Raw genomic sequence first — 12,679 nt, 5'->3', positions numbered from 1 at the left:
TTTTGATTGCTTCTATTGTCCTCATTTGTAAGTCGCTTTGGATAAAAGCGTCTGCTAAATGACTAAATGTAAATGTAATTCCCAACTTGTTTAGTGATTGAAAATGATTGTAACCCCTAAAAACATTGACTTGAGACTTTTTCTAATTGTAGCAAAAATACAGTACTTAAGTTAATACTTAAGGCCTGTTTAATAACTATATTAGCATCCACACCAGTGAATAATGATGTTTTGTTTATTATAAGCGCACGCTGCAGTTTTGTCGTCTGTCCTTTTAAATGCTCAAGCTAGCTCTTTAAAGTTGGGTGGATTCTGATTGGCTGTCAGTTTGAGTGTCAAGAGGCTCTGAGAGAAACATTTCTCAGTCTTCTAGCTTGCTGGAAAGACCTTTCAATAAAAAAGAAACTGCAGGCATCTAAATGTATATATTACAGGGGTCAGTGAGGTGTAGGATTGTGAAGAGCATCAGAGGGCTCCGAGATGAACACACTGAAGGTCTGTCTCAGTGGAAAGACTTTTATAAAGGTCAAAGCATCTGTACTGTAGGCCTCTAAATATGCATTAGCAGTATGTATTACCGAAGGTCAGCGAGCTGTAGGAATATCTCAGCATCATGAAACACAGAGAGTATGAAAGGGCTCTGAGATCAACATATCCACATTTAGCCTCCTCGCATGGTGAGAAGACTGGTCTAGAAAGTTAAAGCATATATAATATGGTATCCTGGTCTGAGTGTGCAACCCTAAAAACCCAGCATGTTACCAAAATTCAGCCCAAAGATCTAAATATACTTACAGTTTGTTATGTTATGTTATGTTTTATGTTATATGTTATGTTATGTTATGTTATGTTATGCTATGCTATGCTATGTTATGCTATGTTTTATGTTATGCTATGTTATATGTTATGCTATGCTATGTTATGCTATGCTATGTTATATGTTATGCTATGTTATATGTAATGCTATGTTATGCTATGCTGTGCTGTTTTATGTTATGCTATGTTATATGTTATGCTATGTTGTGCTATGTTTTATGTTATGCTATGTTATGTTTTATGTTATGCTATGTTATATGTTATGTTATGCTATGCTATGTTATTCTATGTTTTATGTTATGCTATGTTATATGTTATGCTATGTTATGTTATGCTGTGCTATGTTTTATGTTATGCTATGTTATATGCTTTGCTATGCTTTGCTATGTTATATGTTATGCTATGCTATGCTATGTTATGTTATGCTATGCTGTGCTATGTTTTATGTTATGCTATGTTATATGTTATGCTATGCCATGCCATGCTATGCTATGTTTTATGTTATGCTATGTTATATGTTATGCTATGCTATGCTATGTTATTATGCTATGCTATGTTATGCTATGCTATGTTATGTTTTATGTTATGGTATTATGCTATGCTATGCTATGCTATGCTATGCTATGTTATGTTATACTATGCTATGCTATGTAAGTCAAGGGTCCATAGTATAATATTTGAGTTCCAAATAGGAACAGTGTGAATGTAAGGCAATCCTTCTTTGATTCAAGTCATTGTAAATAAAATGACAATCAAATAATTAATTACAATCATATGCATTAGAATTAATTGTGAGCAACAACTGAATGATGATGATAACTAGTCTTAAGGTATCTATATAAGGCATTTATAGAGATCTTCTATATTTAAAGGAATGTTTGTATGGATATTCAGCATGTAATGATTTTGTCTCTTAGGGTGTTAAGCGATTTGATGCCAGGGAATGTGTAATTACTGCGCTGATGGAGAGGATGCTGTTCAGAGGAAAGAAGGATCATCCCATGTCATTACCAATCTGCAGGTAAAGCGATGTATATCAGACCACAAGCAGTAAACCTTTCCTCATCCTCTTATTTCAAGAAGACTACAGGCTGCTATAATTCACTACATTTTTGATGTAGGCTCATAATAAATCTTATTTATATACTACTTATAGTTATATCACTCAAAATGATTTCAGCATTGATAATACTCATAAATGTTTCTTGAGCAGCAGATCAGCATATTAGAATGATTTCTGAAGGATCATGAGACACTGAAGACTGGAGTAATGATGCTGAAAATTCAGCTTTGATCACAGGAATAAATTTCATTTAAATTTTATAACAATAAAAAACTGTTGTTTTAAATTGTAAAAAAAAATCACACTATTACTGTTTTACTGTATGTTTGATCAAGTAAATGCAGCCTTGGTGAGCTTAAGAGACTTCTTTCAAAAACATTAATAAAAATCTTACCAACCCCAAACATTTGAATGGTATTACATTATCAAACATGCATGCACATTTACAGTAAATGGTTAAATTAATGTCAGTTTCGTTGACATGCATGTGTGTTATTAACTGTATCTGATACTCCCTCGAGTAACAGCAAATGTGTGGCTCATCAAGCGCTTTACTGGAAAACATATTCCTGTTACTCATCGATGATAGTGGACAAACTGTTAATTAACTCTTGAAATTTCATTATTCTGTTTGTTAGCTCACATATTGACATGCATGTAAATGCTCTGTTTAGGCAGTGGAAGAAGGAGATCTACAGATAATTCCTCACTTTTACACAAAAATGTGGAAGAGCTGGCTGTCCAATATCAGGTTAGCCTTATTATTTATTTTTATTTATGCAAGGCTATATTTTTCATGATTTAGGGTCATGTATATGTCTTTCTGTTTGTTTGACCAATTCCACACTTATGTTAATAATATTCTTTCTGTTACATGTTTGAATAAGATTTTATGTCATGTATATCTCCACATTGCAGCGATTGGTGTATTTCCAGACAGCTTTGGTGGGGTCATCAGATACCAGCCTATCGAGTGACAGTGGAAAACTCAAAAGACACAGAAGAGGTGTGGCACTTTCATGAAATCTATATTTGTAGCCTTAATGTACCTGCTACAGCATAATGTGTTTATGAATTGAGCCTGATCATATTGGGTGAGGCTTTGACTTTGACTCTTGGCTGTGTCTGGAGCAGGAGCAGTGGGTTTGGGGCAGAAGTGCTGCAGAGGCCCGACAACGTGCCGCTGTGAAGTTTGGAGTGAATCCTGATGCCATCACACTCACACAGGGTAAGAGTTCACATCAATCACACTTCTGTTTCAATGATTAATACTCATAATCTACACTACTGTTCAAATGTTTAGGGTTGGTGGTAATATCCGCTGGAAAGCCACTCTCTCGTATGACAGTTAGCGGAAGCTAGAGATTACGGTTTATGACGTTTTAAATATGGATATTTTTCTAACACAAACGCATCGATTCACTTCAGAAAGCCTTTTTTAAACCCCCGGAGCCATGTGGAGCACATTTTAAGATGGATGGGCGCACTTTTTTTGTGCTTCAAAATCTTGACCACCATTCACTGCCATTATAAAGCTTGGAGGAGCCAGGACATTTTTAAATATAACTTCAATTGCATTTGTCTGAAAGAAAAAAGGGTGGGTAAATCATGGAGTAATTTCCATTTTTGGGTGAACTTTCCCTTTAATTCCTGTGATGAAAAGCTGAATTATCAGCATCATTACTCCAGTCTTCAGTGCCACATGATCCTTCAGAAATCCGTCTAATATGCCGATTTGCTGCTCAAGAAACATTTATTATTATTAGGGGTTCAAGCGCGTAACGCTGAAACCCTATTGTAATTGTTAGAATGGTCACAGATGAGCGATTTTCACGTAAAACTGATCGTGCAGTTCAAACCGTAAGTCGTAGAGACTTGAAACTTGGAGGGATGGTAGTACTCACACCGCCTACAACGTGACCGAGGCTTGCCCCAATCGGCCTGACGGGGGCGCTACAGCGATCGAAAGTACGAAATCGCTCATAACTCCTAAACCGTCAGTCGCAGGCTCAAGTGTCTTAGGTCATTGCAATCCTTGGCTCATGCGGGTATTTTCGGGTATTTCGCATTTTTTGAAAAACCTACTTTTGCGAACTAGTCCTAGGTTTTTCGCCTGATCGGAACCAAACCAGTGCAGAAAGATTCTCTGGAGAGTGAATATCAATAATTATCAAAAAAAGTTAAACTTTTGCTTACCGTTGCGAAGGGACGCCAAAACGTCAAAGGGGGCAGGGCCACATTTAGTAAAATGCCTATAACTCCTGAACAGAATGAGATATTTTTGCCAAACTTGGAACACTTATGTAAGAGCTCAAACTGAGGTCACAGGAAAAAAAATCGTGGAGATTGGCCACTTGGTGGCGATATAAGAGAGAAAAAACATAAAAATGGCTATAACTAGGCAACCATTTTTCCTATCAACATGAAAATCGCTGTGCACGGTCTTGGTCCAAAGTGCCACAAGTGTCTATGGGGACATTTGCGTATCTCAAAAAAACATGGCCGCAATTGGCCGATGAAGTTTGAGCACCTATTAGACAAGGTTAACGGAGGCCGATCAGAACGAAACTCAGTGGGCCTGTTTGACTCACGGCCCCAACGGTCTGTGAGAAATTTGAAAGAAATCGGCCACTGGGGGGTGGTATCGCTTTTTTTAAGGGCATAAACAATTGTACATTGCGCGGTTTTCCGCACATGCACACAATATTTTACCCTTTGGGAAGCTATAACGGGGTCCTTAGAAAAGGGGCCTGTCCAAATATACCCAAAAGCCTATAAAGCCTAAACGAAAAACTTCACGAAACCCGGTGAGCACATGCTTGCTAAATAATATGTAATGTCTTTTTCCTTATGTGCTTAAATGCCCAAAGTGCTTGAACCCCGGTAATCGCTGCTTGCAGCTATATTTATTATTATTATTATTATCAATGTGGAAAACAATTTTGTTGATTAATACCTTTGTGAAAACTGTGATACTGTACAGTCTTGAAACATTATAAAAGTCTTTACTGTCACTTTTGTTCAATTTAATGCATCCTTGCTGAATAAAAATTGTACTGAAAAATTGTACTGACTGCAAAATCTTTTAAACAGAAGTGTATAATTTTAAGATATTTTCACATAAAGGTGAATGTTGGCCAGTGACTGTCACCAAAATTACCATAAATGTACCTTAAACGCTGTCCATATGACTCATGCTTTATACAGACCTTTGACAGCTTTGTGTGTAAAAATCTTTGTGTGCAGCTAATAATGACTCCTAACGAATATGCACTTATTCAAAATCAAATCACACGAATGAGATTTGAGAGTGTTCAGTGAATAACTACTTAAACGTTGGTTGGTTCTTCACACAAAGCTGTTATATGCTTTCAGAATGTATAGAATATATATACTTTATTGACCCGTTTTAGGGAAATAGCAATAATTTGGGCTGCTCTATGGCACTTTTTTGTCATTTTGTCTTAGCCCCTGGTAACTATTTATTATTAATAATAATCAGAAGAAAACTGATTTTAGCAAGTAATGTAGTTCAATAATGCAGGCTGTTCACGGCGTTACACTGAATTCTGACTTTTTAAAATGTTTGTTTCAGACCCAGATGTGCTTGATACTTGGTTCTCTTCTGGTCTCATCCGTTCGCAATGCTCGGCTGGCCTCAGCAGGTTCTTCATTTTTAAAGTCCATTTTTCTTTCAACATCATGAACTCATGAAAGAAACCAGACAAAACCAGACAAAAAAACACTGAAGAAAGTCTTGTGTATTGACATATTGAATGAACCTGCTTTGATCTCACTCTCTATCCTCAGACAGAAGACTTGAAACAGTTCTACCCCAATTCCGTTCTGGAAACAGGAAGTGACCTCATCTTCTTCTGGGTGGCCAGGATGGTGATGCTGGGCAGAGAGTTGACAGGCCAGCTGCCCTTTAAACAGGTTGGGTCGATGGCTTATTGCTGAGCTCATAACTCTAAATGCCATTTCGTAAGGTTGGCAGGAACTGAAAATTTATATTGCGGTGTGCGTCATATACCAAAAGTATCCAAAATGTCACTGAGAAATGTTACCGTCTGTTTTGCCATCAAAATGTCTCTGTTTGGTCCAGCTCTGACTCTTTTATTGCTCTTTCTCTCTCTGCTCCGTCACTGTCAAACAGGTGCTCTTTCACTCTCTGGTGAGAGATAAATATGGGCGGAAGATGAGTAAATCTTTAGGAAACGTCATTGACCCTCTTGATGTCATCTCAGGGGTTTCTTTGGAGGTACAGACACATACGCACTCTCAGCCTTCAGACCTGTTCCAACCAAGTACAAAACATGAAGATACCATGAAATTGATGTGGTTTTGACATATTTAGGGCCTGAGCACCAATGGAACGAGGACCCTCTTGGGTTTTGCTCTGTTTATTTTACTATTGAAACTAGATATTGGGGTGGGGCCAATCAAAGAGCTTGTCTTCATTTTTAATAGCCAATAGCCTTTAGTTTATGCCACAGCAGTGACCATAATTTGCTACTTGATATAGCTAGTCAAATGCAGGTGGTGTTAGTGGGGTGGGGGGGTCATCGAAGTGATGAGTCATCAGTATATTTGGTCCATGTTTTAAAGCTAATAGTGGTGAAGCCCAATACATATAGTTATACATATACATTAGAGATAATTTTAATTGATCAGTAATTGTTGATATTGAATATTTAATTGTGCACACTCTATACTTTTACATTTATCTTACATTTGCCGTCATCTTACACTCAAAGTTAATCTTTACAAATACTTAAATACTTTACTTAATACTTAAATACTTAATCCTTTGTCTTTAAAATCTTTAATATAAATGCAAAGCTAAGAATTGATATAGATTTTCATATTGTATATAAAGTTGTGATTCTTAATTTCATTTGTAGCAAACAAATTATTTTAATCTTTAGTTGTTGTTGTTGTTGTTGTTGTTTTTAGAAAAAATAGTATAGAATTTACTATTTGGATATTATATTGAAAATAATTATTGATTTGACATATTCAACAGAATTTAATATTAGTACATTGCTAATTAACACACATGTACTCAAAGCCTCAAAACTCCCATTTAACAGAGAAATCTTTTTACAACAAACTTTTATTAATGATTGGCTACAGACTTTGTGGACCAGTTTTGTTATTATTAACTAAAACTATTAAAAATCATTTTTGTTAATTAAAATAAAGCTGAAATGAAAATAAAATATAAATATTTAATGAAAACATAAAAAGAATTAGAAATGTTGCCTTGGCCACTAATTAAAATAAAATAAGTTTAAAATGAAGTACTACAATGACTAAAAATAAAACAAAATTAAATGCTAAATAGAAATATGACAAAATAGCATAATAAAATGACAAAAACTTTAAAATTAAAATAGAAACTGATAGTTTAAAAATAAAATACTATTCAAAATATTAATAAATACTACACAAGTGTATATAAAATAACACTGGAATATGTTTGGGGAAAAGTTTTTTTATACACTTCTGTAGTTTGACACCATTAGACTAACATTAGAGGTTTCAAAACTTTGTCCTTTCTATGCCTGTTCATTTTTTTTTTACTCCATGCACTTTTTAGTTCCTACGAATACTAAATCCTCAGTATATTAATAAAAGAAATAATTCAGACATATTAATGAATATAACAAGACTTCGTACAGCTGGCGATGAACATCTATCAGTCAGACGTCTTTATCCAGGCCTCAGGGCAGAACTGACTCCACTCGCTCTGAAAGCACAGCCGATCCGTGGTGAAATCTGAATATATGAAACAGCTAATCTTCTAATCGCCACTTTGTCACGATGACTTCATCTTCTCGTCAGTCACATTCCGGTTTCATCTCTCTAGAGACTTCAAGGGAAAGTCAGAGAAGGAAACTTGGATCCGAGGGAAAGCGTTGTTGCCATGGAAGCGCAGGTCAGTACGAGGTTCGCTTCATTCCAATGATCCAGTCGTTCCCGAATGAACAATTCACCTCATTTCCTGTGTCCTTCCTGCAGAAGAAAGATTTCCCTAAAGGGATTCCTGAGTGCGGGACAGACGCTTTGAGGTTCGCACTCTGCTCTTATAAAGCCCAGGGTAAGTCGCCCTCATTACAGAGTGCCGTAATCAAACCTTACCATCAGCTTTGCCCAGAGTTCCTCACTCCCTCTGCTGACGTTTTGTTCGAACCCTGTCTCAGGAGAGGACATCAGCCTGTCTGTGTCTCATGTGCTGAGCTGCAGACATTTCTGTAATAAGATGTGGCAGACAGTGCGCTTCACCCTCGCCACGCTGCATGATGCAAGTTTACCGACGTCATTAGCAGAGGTAGGGAAGCCAATATCTCTTCATTAAATCAATAAAACTACCCAGACGAATGCTGCTCGCTGGGTGATAGCCTACAGTGTGAGAGCTGATCTGCATGATGCCGACATGATTTCATGATCTTCCCCCATAGTTCTGCATCTGAGTTGAAATGAAGTACACACTTCATCTTGTGCTGTATTTTGTCCTGCATTGGCACTATGCTATTTCACGTTCGCTTTTGTTTGGTGTAATGAGACTAAATCATAAAAGAAGGGGAAGAGTGCCAGTGCAAATGACTTGTAGGAGCAAATGGCAGAAAATCAATTTGAAGGGTGAAGTCTCAGTTCTTCGCTGAGATTATTCCCATCAGTTGATAACTGTGTTTGCTCCTTTAGTTCCACAGTGTGCTTGTGTCAGTTACTAGATATACTGGCAGCCTGCTTCAAATATTTTTAAAGAGAATATTGAGGAAGGAAAGTAACGGAAAGGCAAGGAAAAGTAAAATGTATATTTTTTAAAATGATAAGTAATTATGTATTTTTAAATATAAAATGTTTTATGAAATAATTCTTTACTTTCAGCAGTTTGCTCTATGCCTTATTTGTTGTGATTTTTTTTTTTTATGTATACACTGTCATTCAAAGGTTTGGGGTTTAAAGAAATTAATATTTAGCATGGACACATTAAATGGATCAAAAGTGACAGTAAATACATTTATGATGTTACAAAATATTTAGTTTTCAAATAAATGCTGTTCTTTTGAACTTTCTATTCATCAGAGAATCCTAAAAAAAAAACTGTATCACTGTTTTCACAAAAACAGCGCAACATTAATAATAACAATAATAATGTTTTTGTTTCTTGAGCAGCAAATCAGCATATCAGAATGATTTCTGAAGGATCATGTGACACTGAAGACTGGAGTAATGATGCTGAAAATTCAGCTTTGCCATCATAGCAATAAATTATATTTTAAAATATATTCAAATGGAAAATCATTATTTTAAACTGTAATATTATTTCACAATATTACTGTTTTTACTGTGATCAAATGTTTAGACAAACTGTATAATAACTATTAGTCACATTGCTCTCTAAACAGAAGCATTGAAAAAACACATAACAAACTAATATTTATTTTAAGAACCTGGGTTGCCAGATCTGTGTAAGAAAACTAGCTCAGTTGCCAGTCAAAATGACACTAATATAAAAAATAGGGCACAATATACTGTATAATTTGAAGGAATTTTTCCGTATTTATTTTTTGCAGGTGTTTTACCAGTATTTTGAATTTTACACTTCATTGCATTGTGTTTTAGAGTTAACAGAAATGTCCGTAAAATTAATGGATAATGTCACGTGTAAATGAGCTGTTATTTTATGGATTTCTTTTTTACAGTGTATCCCAAATATCAAAATATGCCTCTCACTCATACCTAAAATACATAGTTTACAGTCGCTGTAATGCGTTATTATACACACTTTTAAGTCTCGTTTCACAAAGAAACTCACAGAAGCTCAAAGGCTTCCTACCAGTACCGCTTCTTCACAAAAATCTCCTTACTCTGTCTAGAACAGTTTTTTTTCATTGGAAGAATATAAAATGGGTAAAATGTTTCAAATAAAAAAAATTACTGTCAGATATAGTGTATGCACTATATCATACCTTAAACCTGTGTGGAAAATGTCAACCTTACGAGAACAGTTTAAAAATAGCCCAGTTCAGTGGTTAAAACTGTGGACTTGGCAACCCTGCTCAGAACAGATGTTTGATGGGAGCCATTTGCGTTATTATAAATCTGTGTACCATCAGAATGATTTTGAAACTGATATTTCAAGGTAAAAAAAAAAACTTGCATACAGTTGCTTTAATGTATTTCAGACTTTGTCTCTCAGACCTATCCTCTATCCAGCATGGACAGGTGGATCTGTTGGCGTCTGCACAGCACGGTTCAGCAGTGTGAGAGGGGTTTCGAGAGCTACGAGCTCCACACGGTCACGTCTGCACTGCACTCTTTCTGGCTCCACAGTCTGTGACGTCTACCTGGTGAGTATGATCTGACATGATACTGATGGATCTTCCAGTCACTGACTGATGAACTGTCGTCTTCTGTTCCTCTTCTTCAGGAAAGCATCAAGCCGGTGTTGAAAGGTGAAGGCTCTGGTAGTGAGGAACAGAGAGATCTAGAAAGGCAGGTGGCCGCGTCTGTGTTGTATCACAGCGTGTCCATCTCTCTCGCGCTCCTCTCGCCTTTCATGCCGTTCCTCACGGAGGAGCTGTGGCAGAGGCCGACTTCTCTTTGGTACAGGAAGTGGTCAGAGTGGCGAGGTTACTGAGGGCCCAGTGCCAGCTGACGAAGGAAAGACCTGACTGTGAGAGAACCTCAAGTTTTTGTTGACTTTGAGCTAATGTTTTGGATATTAGTTGTTTGCTAAGGCATGCATCACTACTACAATAGCTCATACTTGCAGTGTTTAGTGTTGCAGTGTTTAAAGATTATTTATATACAGTACTATTATATTAATACTTTGAATCGGCTTTTTATATTTATATATTTTTTGAGTCAGGAATGTTAAATAAAATATTAAACATTTTTCTTACTTAAAAAAAAAAAAAAAATTTCAGCTTTCCCAAGGAAATATTTCTTGTTTTCATTTAGTTTAACAAGATGTACTAAAAACATTAAATTAAATAAAAATAAAAAAACTCATTTAATTACTAAATTCTATCATTATAATTAATACAATTAAATAATTAAACTAGTAAACTAACTAATACAAATACTTTAATAAAACATTGAATCTACATTAAAAAATCTGTATATATTTAAAAAAGCTAATAAAAATGGCAACACAACAAAATTATATAAAAAATTTAAATATATAAAAATGAAAATTAATTTGAACTATTAATAAATAATATATTATTAATAAATAATGTAAATAGTAGTACCTCAGTGGTGCTAAAATAGCTCTGTTTTCAGATTACATTTTAGTTTAGGGTTAAGTTATAGTAATTTTGTTGTGCTCTTGTCATTTTTATTAGTTTTCTTACTTCTATGGTACTTATATATATATATATATATATTTTTTTTTTTTAATTATTTATTTTTTATATATATATTTCTGTTTGGCTAATTTATTTTTATTTCCGTGTTAGTTTTAACCGTTTAATTACTTCAACTTAAAATATTTTTTAATGTTTTTTTTTCTTTTTTTGTCTAAGTTTAGGTTTTAATTTAATACTTCTATTTTAGATTATTTCAGCTTTATTTCAATTAATAAAAAACACTTTTTACTGTTTAATCACTGATACTTTGCGTTTGAATTATTGTTTCGCAACATTTGTGCAACAGACATGAATGATACTTTGAATTGTGCAGCTTGTTAAGGGCTTTGCAATTATTTTCTAAGCAATCCGGCTGGATTTTGCCTACCAGACAATAAAACGTAAAAAAAAAAAGTCCATACACATAACCGTCTCGGGTCATATCTTCACTGTAAAAACAGATTTTTCAAAGTTGTAAACAAAACAAACAAAAAAACAGATTATTGGAATATGTTGTTTATTTTTAACTCAAAGTATTACTTGCCATTTGCTTTGTAATTAAATTTGAAAGTTACTAACTAAGTAAAAGTAAAAATTCTACAACAAATGTTTAGCGACTTGGGCAGGTAAGAAACCACCTAGCCCTAACAACCACCCAGAACACCTTAGCAACCACACAGAAGACCCTGGAAACCAATATTTCCTTTTAGTGCAGTTATTACAGTAGCACATCATGTATATAGTAGTTGAAATCTTTCATCATGTGACGTGTAATAGTTGTGTGTTGTAGTGTGGGCGGTGTGTGCACCGGATCAGGCTGAGACTCTTCTGCGCTTCAGATCAGCTGTCTGCACACTGGGCCGGATCTCAGCGCTTCATCTACACTGTCCAGAGGCAGGCTTCACCGACTCTCCTCCTCCACCTAAGGCCAGTGCTGTAGGGGTGGTGGATCACTCCATCTGCTTACATCTCAGCGTTCAGGTAATGCAGAGTAAGATTCTCCTTTCTTCAGAAACGATGTGTCTATGTATATATATATATAGACTGCTGATGGCTCTTTCTCTCTCTCCGTCAACCTTCAGAATGGTATTAATGCTGACAAACAGAGAGCTCTCCTCTCTCAGCGCAGAGAAAAGCTGGCCTCCAAACTCTAACAAGCCCTCGCTCGCACCCAGACGCCCAACTATGCAGAAAAAGTACCCAATAGAGTCAGACAAGAGACAGAGAATAAGGTGAGCACAGAGGAGAATGGGCAGCTGTACTTCACTAAAATTGTAAATATCATATTTCACCCAAAATTAAATAATATTCGATTGGAAAATATATTTTGAGTGAAGAAAATGAAGCCTATTTTAGGACCATTAAGTTTTTTTTTTTTTGCATTGTTACTCTATTTCCTTCCCCAAATTGTTATGCCAAAAAAAAAAAAAAAATTTTT

The 12,679-nt window shown here is 35.4% G+C and overlaps 1 pseudogene; it reads left to right on the top strand.

Annotated features, from left to right (window-relative positions):
- The window catches only part of LOC107754792 (valine--tRNA ligase, mitochondrial-like), a 19,824-nt pseudogene that overhangs the window by 4,628 nt on the left and 2,517 nt on the right, over nt 1-12,679 (top strand).

Source organism: Sinocyclocheilus rhinocerous, unplaced genomic scaffold (assembly GCF_001515625.1).
Source record: "Sinocyclocheilus rhinocerous isolate Xijiao unplaced genomic scaffold, SAMN03320098_v1.1 scaffold21, whole genome shotgun sequence".
NCBI lineage: Eukaryota > Metazoa > Chordata > Actinopteri > Cypriniformes > Cyprinidae > Sinocyclocheilus > Sinocyclocheilus rhinocerous.
The sequence above is the reverse complement of the archived record's forward strand: the minus strand, read 5'-3'. Positions and strand labels throughout refer to the sequence as shown.